Here is a 10,520-nt window from a genome sequence, read left to right on the forward strand (position 1 = left end):
GTACCTCTTAGTTATTATAGAGCGGTTAAGATATATGTTGCAAGTAAAGATTATTGCAATTTTACCCTGTGTGTTAGTATTGTTAATTGGTCCTGCGAGGGGCTCCTCTCAGGAGGAGGCCCTGCACCAATACCGTTATTATTGCACCTCAGGCTCCCCGTGGCGGAGGCTCAGGCTCCTTGTGAGCCAAAAGGTGTGTGGGTTACAGCCGTGCGAGGTGTTTGGGTTACAGCCGTGCGAGGTGTGTGGGTTACAGCCGTGCGAGGTGTGTGGGTTACAGCCGTGCGAGGTGTGTGGGTTACAGCCGTGCGAGATGTGTGGGTTACAGCCGTGTGAGGTGTGTGGGTTATAGCCGTGTGAGGTGTGTGGGTTACACCCGTGTGAGGTGTGTGGGTAGTTGTACCTCTTAGTTATTATAGAGCGGTTAAGATATATGTTGCAAGTAAAGATTATTGCAATTTTACCCTGTGTGTTAGTATTGTTAATTGGTCCTGCGAGGGGCTCCTCCCACTGCGCTGGGATCCCTCTCAGGAGGAGGCCCTGCACCAATACCGTTATTATTGCACCTCAGGCTCCCCGTGGCGGAGGCTCAGGCTCCTTGTGAGCCAAAAGGTAAAGGCAGCACCAGTAGCCATCTTCTTTAGGGGGAAACAGGGCTACATATATCTACCATGTTGGAGAAAAATGGGGAAGAGAGTCTTGCAGCCGCCGCACCTGTAAAGGTCAGTGAGGGATCCATGATCCAGCAGCAGATCAATGAGGGCTGAAGATTACGATGATGGTGAAATATGGTCTATATCTTTATAGAGTGACATGACTACATTTAATGTCAAACATTGTTGGACAGGAACTGTTGTCTCGAAGAACTCGCAGAGGAAATGTTGAATGTGAGGTATACCCAACCACTGGTGGGACTACATGGTCCTGAATGTCACACCCTCCCGCAGTTACTGACCATATCCTTATTAATAACAAGGGACAACTTCATATTTTACATAAAAACGTTGAAACATAATTTGGTTTCTCTTATTTACCTTTCTCAGGATCACCGACAAAATTGGGAACATAATTTTCCGGACCTGTCTGAACTGCATTCTCTGCAGAAAAGTACGAAAGATGTTAACGTACCTTCTATCCCACACACATATTTAGCAGTACATAGCAGTTTATATTTTATTACAAAAATGAAGGTGACTGAGGGTATTTTTTTATCATCCCTACCTTCCATGTAACATGAAAATGCTGCACTGTATAATGATAACAGCTCTTTAGACACCTGATTTAGCTGCCCTCACCAGCACTAAAGGAGTTACATATTTACAACACCCCTATAGGATATAAGTCACATCAATCTAAAGCTTAGGCATTAATGAAAAAAGTACGTGTTTCAAATAAGCATTAGTTATAGGGAAAGGAAACTTGCTTACCTGTGCTGTCCTTCTCACTAGGGAGCTGAAAGAAAGTGCAATTGGAGATGTAATTGTTAGTAAAGTATTTAAATATGTGTAAACATAAAGTCCCTGGATATCCCCATCCTTACTGTATATCACATAATGTGGGGTCTTCTATGGGGCCTTTTCTACGAGCTTCAATGTTATTACTGCCAAATCAAACGTTTTGGCATGACCCTACCTGCCTCACAGTCTGACGTTTGTGTTATCACTGTATTCAGAAAGCGTTATCTTTTTCTAAGTCCTGCCACTGCGATATCCCTGCACAGCTATTACAAGCGATCTCCCTGTACAGAGGGAAGCTGCATCTCCCTGCACAGCTCTTACAGGCGATCTCCCTGCACAGAGAGGGTTGCATCTCCCTGCACAGCTCTTACAGGCGATCTCCCTGCACAGAGAGAAGCTGCATCTTCCTGCACAGCTCTTACAGGCGATCTCCCTGCACAGAGATAGCTGCATCTCCCTGCACAGCTCTTACAGGCGATCTCCCTGCACAGAGAGAGCTACATCTCCCTGCACAGCTCTTACAGGCGATCTCCCTGCACAGAGAGAGCTACATCTCCCTGCACAGCCCTTAAAGGCGATCTCCCTGCACAGAGATAGCTGCATCTACCTGCACAGCTCTTACAGGCGATCTCCCTGCACAGAGAGAGCTGCATCTCCCTGCACAGCTCTTACAGGCGATCTCCTGCACAGAGAGAAGCTGCATCTCCCTGTACAGCTCTTACAGGCGATCTCCCTGCACAGAGAGAAGCTGCATCTCCCTGCACAGCTCTTACAGGCGATCTCCCTGCACAGAGAGAAGCTGCATCTCCCTGCACAGCTCTTACAGGCGATCTCCCTGCACAGAGAGAGCTGCATCTCCCTGCACAGCTCTCACAGTCGATCTCCTTGCACAGAGAGAAGCTGCATCTCCCTGCACAGCTCTTACAGGCGATCTCCATGCACAGAGAGAGCTGGATCTCCCTGCACAGCTCTTACAGGCAATCTCTCTGCACAGAGAGAAGCTGTGTCACCCTGCACAGCTCTTACAGGCGATCTCCCTGCACAGAGAGAAGCTGCATCTCCCTGCACAGCTCTTACAGGCGATCTCCCTGCACAGAGAGAGCTACATCTCTCTGCACAGCCCTTACAGTCGATCTCCCTGCACAGAGATAGCTGCATCTCCCTGCACAGCTCTTACAGGCGATCTCCCTGCACAGAGAGAAGCTGCATCTCCCTGCACAGCTCTTACAGGCGATCTCCCTGCACAGAGAGAAGCTGCATCTCCCTGCACAGCTCTTACAGGCGATCTCCCTGCACAGAGAGAGCTGCATCTCCCTGCACAGCTCTCACAGTCGATCTTCCTGCACAGAGAGAAGCTGCATCTCCCTGCACAGCTCTTACAGGCGATCTCCCTGCACAGAGAGAAGCTGCATCTCTCTGCACAGCTCTTACAGGCGATCTCCCTGCACAGAGAGAGCTGCATCTCCCTGCACAGCTCTTACAGGCAATCTCCCTGCACAGAGAGAAGCTGTGTCTCCCTGCACAGCTCTAACAGGCGATCTCCCTGCACAGAGAGAAGCTGCATCTCCCTGCACAGCTCTTACAGGCGATCTCCCTGCACAGAGAGAAACTGCATCTCCCTGCAAAGCTCTTACAGGCGATCTCCCTGCACAGAGAGAGCTGGATCTCCCTGCACAGCTCTTACAGGCAATCTCTCTGCACAGAGAGAAGCTGTGTCACCCTGCACAGCTCTTACAGGCGATCTCCCTGCACAGAGAGAAGCTGCATCTCCCTGCACAGCTCTTACAGGCGATCTCCCTGCACAGAGAGAGCTACATCTCTCTGCACAGCCCTTACAGTCGATCTCCCTGCACAGAGATAGCTGCATCTCCCTGCACAGCTCTTACAGGCGATCTCCCTGCACAGAGAGAGCTGCATCTCCCTGCACAGCTCTTACAGGCGATCTCCCTGCACAGAGAGAAGCTGCATCTCCCTGCACAGCTCTTACAGGCGATCTCCCTGCACAGAGAGAAGCTGCATCTCCCTGCACAGCTCTTACAGGCGATCTCCCTGCACAGAGAGAGCTGCATCTCCCTGCACAGCTCTCACAGTCGATCTTCCTGCACAGAGAGAAGCTGCATCTCCCTGCACAGCTCTTACAGGCGATCTCCCTGCACAGAGAGAAGCTGCATCTCTCTGCACAGCTCTTACAGGCGATCTCCCTGCACAGAGAGAGCTGCATCTCTCTGCACAGCTCTTACAGGCAATCTCCCTGCACAGAGAGAAGCTGTGTCTCCCTGCACAGCTCTAACAGGCTATCTCCATGCACAGAGAGAAGCTGCATCTCCCTGCACAGCTCTTACAGGCGATCTCCCTGCACAGAGAGAAGCTGCATCTCCCTGCACAGCTCTTACAGGCAATCTCCCTGCACAGAGAGAAGCTGCATCTCCCTGCACAGCTCTTACAGGCAATCTCCCTGCACAGAGAGAAGCTGTGTCTCCCTGCACAGCTCTCACAGGCTATCTCCCTGCACAGAGAAAAGCTGAATCTCCCTGCACAGCTCTTACAGGTGATCTCCCTGCACAGAGAGAGCTGCATCTCCCTGCACAGCTCTTACAGGCGATCTCCCTGCACAGAGAGAAACTGCATCTCCCTGCACAGCTCTTACAGGCGATCTCCCTGCACAGAAAGAAGCTGCATCTCCCTGCGCAGCTCTTACAGGCGATCTCCCTGCACAGAGAGAGCTGCATCTCCCTGCACAGCTCTTACAGGTGATCTCCCTGCACAGAGAGAAGCTTCATCTCCCTGCACAGCTCTTACAGGCGATCTCCCTGCACAGAGAGAAGCTGCATCTCCTGCACAGCTCTTACAGGTGATCTCCCTGCACAGAGAGAAGCTGCATCTCCCTGCACAGCTCTTACAGGCGATCTCCCTGCACAGAGAGAAGCTGCATCTCCCTGCACAGCTCTTACAGGCGATCTCCCTGCACAGAAAGAAGCTGCATCTCCCTGCGCAGCTCTTACAGGCGATCTCCCTGCACAGAGAGAGCTGCATCTCCCTGCACAGCTCTTACAGGTGATCTCCCTGCACAGAGAGAAGCTTCATCTCCCTGCACAGCTCTTACAGGCGATCTCCCTGCACAGAGAGAAGCTGCATCTCCTGCACAGCTCTTACAGGTGATCTCCCTGCACAGAGAGAAGCTGCATCTCCCTGCACAGCTCTTACAGGCGATCTCCCTGCACAGAGAGAAGCTGCATCTCCCTGCACAGCTCTTACAGGCGATCTCCCTGCACAGAGAGAAGCAGCATCTCCCTGCACAGCTCTTACAGGCGATCTCCCTGCACAGAGAGAAGCTGCATCTCCCTGCACAGCTCTTACAGGCGATCACACTGTTTATATTTGATTTTATTAACACAGTCACAGGACCCGGTATGGGGTGCCAGTATCTCCCTGCAATGTTTAATTGTCCTGCGTCTTTGCGTAGATTCTATGTTGTTTTTTAGGTTGCCCATTCATTGCATTGTACAGTAGCACTCCATGCCCATATATTGCCCATTCATTGCATTGTACAGTAGCACTCCATGCCCATATATTGCCCATTCATTGCATTGTACATTAGCACTCCATGCCCATATATTGCCCATACCATATTGGGTATGGTTTTCCACAGTCACAATCAATGGGTTTATTGTCAAGTGTAATCTATTGTACTGTTATGCCAATGTTATTTTATTGTCTATTTCTTTTGTTTTGCAAACAAATGGGCACACGTGCAATTAGACATTTTTAGTTACTAGCGCCTTTGCACATTTGTATGTGTGGTGATGGGGAGTAGGAGGTGGGGGTAGTTACATAGTTACATAGTAGTTACATAGTTACATAGTAGATGAGGTTGACAAAAGACGTACGTCCATCAAGTTCAACCTATGCTAAATTCAGACAACAGCTACTTTATTCTATATCTATACTTACTTATTGATCCAGAGGAAGGCAAACAAAAAAACCCCCATTTAGGGGAAAAATTAATTCCTTCCTGACTCCAAGAATTGGCAATCGGATTAATCCCTGGATCAACATCCTTCCCATGTATACTTATTTGGTATATCCCTGTATACCTTTCCCATCTAAAAAGATGTCCAACCTTTTTTTGAACAAATCTATTGTATCTGCCATCACAGTCTCCATGGGTAATGAATTCCACATTTTAACTGCCCTTACTTTAAAGAACGCTTTCCTTTGTTGCTGGTGAAATTTCCTCTCCTCCAACCTTAAGGGATGGCCCCGAGTCCTTTGTACTGCCCGTGGGATGAATAGTTCTTTTGAAAGCTCCTTGTATTGTCTCTGAATATATTTGTATATAGTTATCATATCCCCTCTTAGACGCCTCTTTTCTAATGTAAATAAATCCAATATAGCTAGCCTCTCCTCATAAGTTAGAATGTCCATCCCCTTTATTAATTTGGTGGCTCTTCTCTGCACTCTCTCTAGTTCCATAATGTCTTTTCTTAGGATTGGTGCCCAAAATTGTACTCCATATTCAAGGTGTGGTCTTACTAATGCTTTGTAAAGGGGCATAATTATGTCTACTTCCCTTCCATTCATTGCCCGTTTGATGCAAGATAAGATCTTGTTTGCCTTTGCAGCTACTGCATGACATTGGGCACTATTGCTAAGGCTGCTGTCTACAAGCACTCCTAAATCCTTCTCCATCAAGTATTCCCCCAATATATCTCCATTTAATTTGTAAGTCGCCTTTTTATTCTTGCATCCCAAATGCATAACCTTACATTTATCTGTATTAAACCTCATTTGCCATTTACCTGCCCACGTTTCCAGTCTCTCCAAGTCCTTCTGGAGAGAAATTTCATCCTGCTCTGATTCTATTACCTTACACAATTTAGTATCATCAGCAAAGATGGAGACTTTGCTCTCGATCCCAACCTCAAGGTCATTAATAAACAAGTTAAAAAGCAGGGGTCCCAGTACCGATCCTTGAGGTACTCCACTCACAACTTTAGCCCAACCTGAAAAAGTTCCATTTATGATAACCCTCTGTTGTCTGTCCTTTAACCAGTTTTCAATCCAGGTGCATATATTAGTACTGAGTCCAATTTTCTTTATTTTGTACACCAACCTCTTGTGTGAAACCGTATCAAAAGCCTTTGCAAAATCTAAGTAGACCACATCAACTGCATTACCCTGGTCTAAATTCCTACTTACCTCCTCAAAGAAACAAATAAGGTTAGTTTGGCAAGATCTATCCTTCATAAATCCATGCTGACTGTTACTAATAATTTTGTTTTCCATTAGGTATTCCTGAATATTATCCCGTATTAAACCTTCAAGTAGTTTCCCTACTATTGAAGTCAGGCTTACAGGTCTGTAATTCCCTGGGTGTGATCTAGCTCCCTTATTAAATATAGGCACCACATCTGCTTTACGCCAATCTTGTGGTACTGAGCCTGTGGAAATGGAGTCCTTGAATATTAAATATAATGGTTTTGCTATTACTGAGCTTAACTCCTTGAGAACTCTTGGATGTACAGTATGCCATCGGGGCCAGGTGCCTTATTTACTTTAATTTTTTCAAGTCGCTTATGAACTTCTTCCTCAGTTACCCAATTGGTCATTAATATGGAGGTTGTGGCTTCCTCCTGTGGCATTACTATTGAACCTGATTCTTCCCTGGTAAACACAGAGGCAAATAATTTGTTTAATACCTCTGCTTTTTCCTTATCTCCAATAATCTGCCTACCCATCTCACACTGAAAGGGTCCTATATTTTCTTTTCTCATTTTTTTGTTATTAAGGTACTTAAAGAACTTTTTAGGGTTGACCTTACTTTCTATTGCAATCCTTTTTTCATTATCCATTTTTGCTAATTTAATTGCCCTTTTGCAATTTTTGTTACATTCCTTATAATTCTGATACGATGTCTCTGTCCCTTCTGACTTAAAGAATCTAAACGCCTTCCTCTTCTTGTCCATTTCCTCCCCTACCTGTTTATTTAGCCACATTGGTTTTGACTTAATTCTTTTATACTTATTACCCAAGGGTATACACTGATAAGTGTGTTTTTCTAACAATGTTTTATAGACTGCCCATTTATCTTCTACATTTTTCCTGCAAAAACATCATCCCATTGTATTACTACTAGATTAGACCTCAGTTTATTAAAATCTGCCTTTCTAACGTTTAAAGTCTTTGTTGAACCCAAGTAATCTGTTTTTTGATCATTTATTTCAAATGAGACCATGTTATGATCACTGTTACCCAAATGTTCCAGGACTTGAATATTTGTTATTACTTCTACATTGTTTGATATGACCAAATCCAGAACTGCCCCTCTCCTGGTTGGTTCCTCAATAATTTGGGTCATATAATTATCTTTAAGCACCCCCAAAAACCTGTTTCCTTTTGTTGTAACGCTAATCTCATTGCCCCAGTCTATGTCTGGATAATTAAAATCCCCCATTATGCAAACATGACCCAGTTTTGATGCCTTCTCCATTTGCAAATGTATTTTAGCTTCCTCAATCTCACAGATATTTGGTGGTTTATAGCATATTCCCACAAACATTTTCTTTATACTTTTACCTCCACTGCTAATTTCTATCCACAAGGTCTCTACATTTTCATCATTCCCTTCATAGACATCATCCCTTATAATAGGTTTTAGATCTGGTTTAACATATAGACATACTCCACCTCCCCTTCTATTTGTTCGATCCTTCCGAAAAAGAGAATACCCCTCTAAATTAACTGTCCAGTCATGAGTTTCATCCCACCATGTTTCAGTAATGCCTATGATATCATACTGCTCCCTTGTAGCTATTAATTCAAGCTCCCCCATTTTATCTGTCAGGCTTCTTGCATTAGCAAGCATGCATTTCAGGTTTTTTTCAGCCTGTACTATTATCTTATCTGCTCCTTCCTTTCTGCTCCCACTTGGTTTAGTCTTTAGAAGTTTTCTAGTGTTATCTCTATTTATTATGGGTATCTCACTGCTTGTCAAACTTGCACTTGCCCCCATTCTACCTCCATACCACCTTGTATCCTCATCTATTCCATTTAGTTCATTATCTGTTTCATTCCCCACCCCCTCCATCCTAGTTGTCCCGGGGAGGGTGTTTAGGTCTCCCATGTGGGTATCGGGGGGGGGGGGGGAGGGACAGGGTCTCTTAATACTATAGAGGTTACTAACCGTTAAGGTTATTAAGGGCTTAGTTAGTTTTTAAAAACATTTTATTTTAATGTTGCAGTCCACAGAAAACGTAGAGGACACGGAGGAAGACAAAGATGGCCTTCATCCTGGTAGGGGTAGGTACAACTTTAATTTACTTTATGCTGGCTTGATAATATTTAATTTTTAACGGACAAATGTACTATTATCAAGATCTGGATAGTAGGGATGTTGCCCACTGCTGTGCTGTATGTTTGGGGGGGTGGGAGTGGTTGCTGGGGGCAGAGGAGGTTGGTTTTAGGCGGCCTATTCATTGCCATTTGGGTTATCTTTGCTCCCATTGAGGGCATAGGTAAACACACTAGCAATCAATGCGTGTCTTGGCTAGTATTGCTGCTTGTATTGTATTTTAATGTTTATTGGGGGTAGAGGGGGTGGGTGAAGGTTACAGTTGCCTGTGGTGGGTGTTTATGCCTACTGGGTGGATAGCAGGAGGGGTTAACCCCTTCATTATCTTAGCGGTATTAACCGCTAAGTTAATGAAGACGTTAACTTCTCCTGCAATCCACCCGGTAGGCATAAACACCCACCACAGGCAACTCTAACCTTCACCCACCCCCACTACCCACAATAAATCGGGCACTAGTGTGACAGTCATGAGGTAATCAGGCCATAATTAAAGGTCTTATGCCCGGCTGGTTACCTCTGAGCCGTATTGGGGAGATTAGAGTGTCAGCTCTTGAACCTCGTCATGGCACATGCATTGTATTGTAATAAAGAATGTATGTGTGTTTTACCTTTCCAGGAGTGCTACCCAGTGGAGATTCTCAGGCTGTGAGTTTCAGGGGGGTTTTGCGGTGAAAGTGTTGTCTGATTTTGTCTAGGTTGAAAGGGTCCAGAGCTGCTGGCCACCCCAAAAATGTGTCAGGGAATCAGGTCAGATTCCCGGAGACATGAAGACACAGACCTCCGGGCAGAATACTACCTGGAAATCAGTTTCGCGACTCACCGCCAAGTTTCCCTGCTTCAGCACAGAGCAGAAAGGTAAATGAGGGCATAGGGATATGTGTATCCCGGGTACAGTCAGGGGTCCCTAGGTTAATGGGAGTCCCCCAGTATATGCCCCAATCAGCAGAACAATGTATAGAGGTTCTGGGGGGCCTCCACTATCAGTAAGGTTGCCAGCTGATTTTATGTCCAAGTCCCTTTGTGTTTAGAAAAGTAACTCTGGGATTGAACCTAAGCGTTATTTTGTTCAACTTTTAAAGCATTTTCTTATAGGAGGGCCTAGGAGCGCTGAAACTGAACGCGCGCGTCTTTTAAGTCAAAGCTAAGAAAAGAGGGACAGACGAAATTGGGAAATATTTTTATTCCTGCATTGTGTATAATGGTCCCACTTTTCGGGGGCCAAGTTCTGAGAAGAGAACGTAGCAGTCGCGGCTGGAACTACACGCCAAAAAGAGTACCAGGACGTTGGGTGCTATCTCCCGGTCAAGGGATTTTGGCATTTCCAGTAAGTGTGTTTTTCCATTGTATATTGTAATTCACTGCGTGTGCGTCTGTTTCCAAGGAACAAATTACAGTTTGTTTTACCTCCTTGTTTAGCTCAGTGAATGATCCCGGTTTAAAAGATGTAAATCCCCGGTCTCCCGTGACAACTAGGTATTTAACTCCTTCATTACCTTAGTGCAGCGATGCACAAACTGAGGGGGCGCGACTCCTAGGGGGCGCGAGACTGAGTGCGGGGGGGCGCAGGGTTTACAGAGGCCCCGCGCGCTTCCCGACGACACTTAAATTAATTGCCAGAGGAGCGCTAGGGCCTATGTAAACTGCACTTACCTTGTCTCCGGCGCCTTCTCACATTCGTCGCCATGGCAACACGGCATTAAATGGCGCCAGAG

The 10,520-nt window shown here is 46.0% G+C and overlaps 1 long non-coding RNA gene across 1 annotated transcript in view; it reads right to left on the reverse strand.

Annotated features, from left to right (window-relative positions):
- Positions 1-1,034: 1,034 nt before the first annotated feature.
- The window catches only part of LOC142472299 (uncharacterized), a 25,687-nt gene continuing 16,201 nt past the window's right edge, over positions 1,035-10,520 (reverse strand). Inside the window, exons 3-4 of the long non-coding RNA XR_012789646.1 lie at positions 1,428-1,452; positions 1,035-1,097 (exon numbers count right to left, since the gene is read on the reverse strand). This is a non-coding gene — a long non-coding RNA (uncharacterized LOC142472299). The remainder of the gene's footprint in view (positions 1,098-1,427; positions 1,453-10,520) is intronic.

This window comes from Ascaphus truei, chromosome 1, assembly GCF_040206685.1.
Source record: "Ascaphus truei isolate aAscTru1 chromosome 1, aAscTru1.hap1, whole genome shotgun sequence".
NCBI classification, from domain to species: Eukaryota; Metazoa; Chordata; class Amphibia; order Anura; family Ascaphidae; genus Ascaphus; species Ascaphus truei.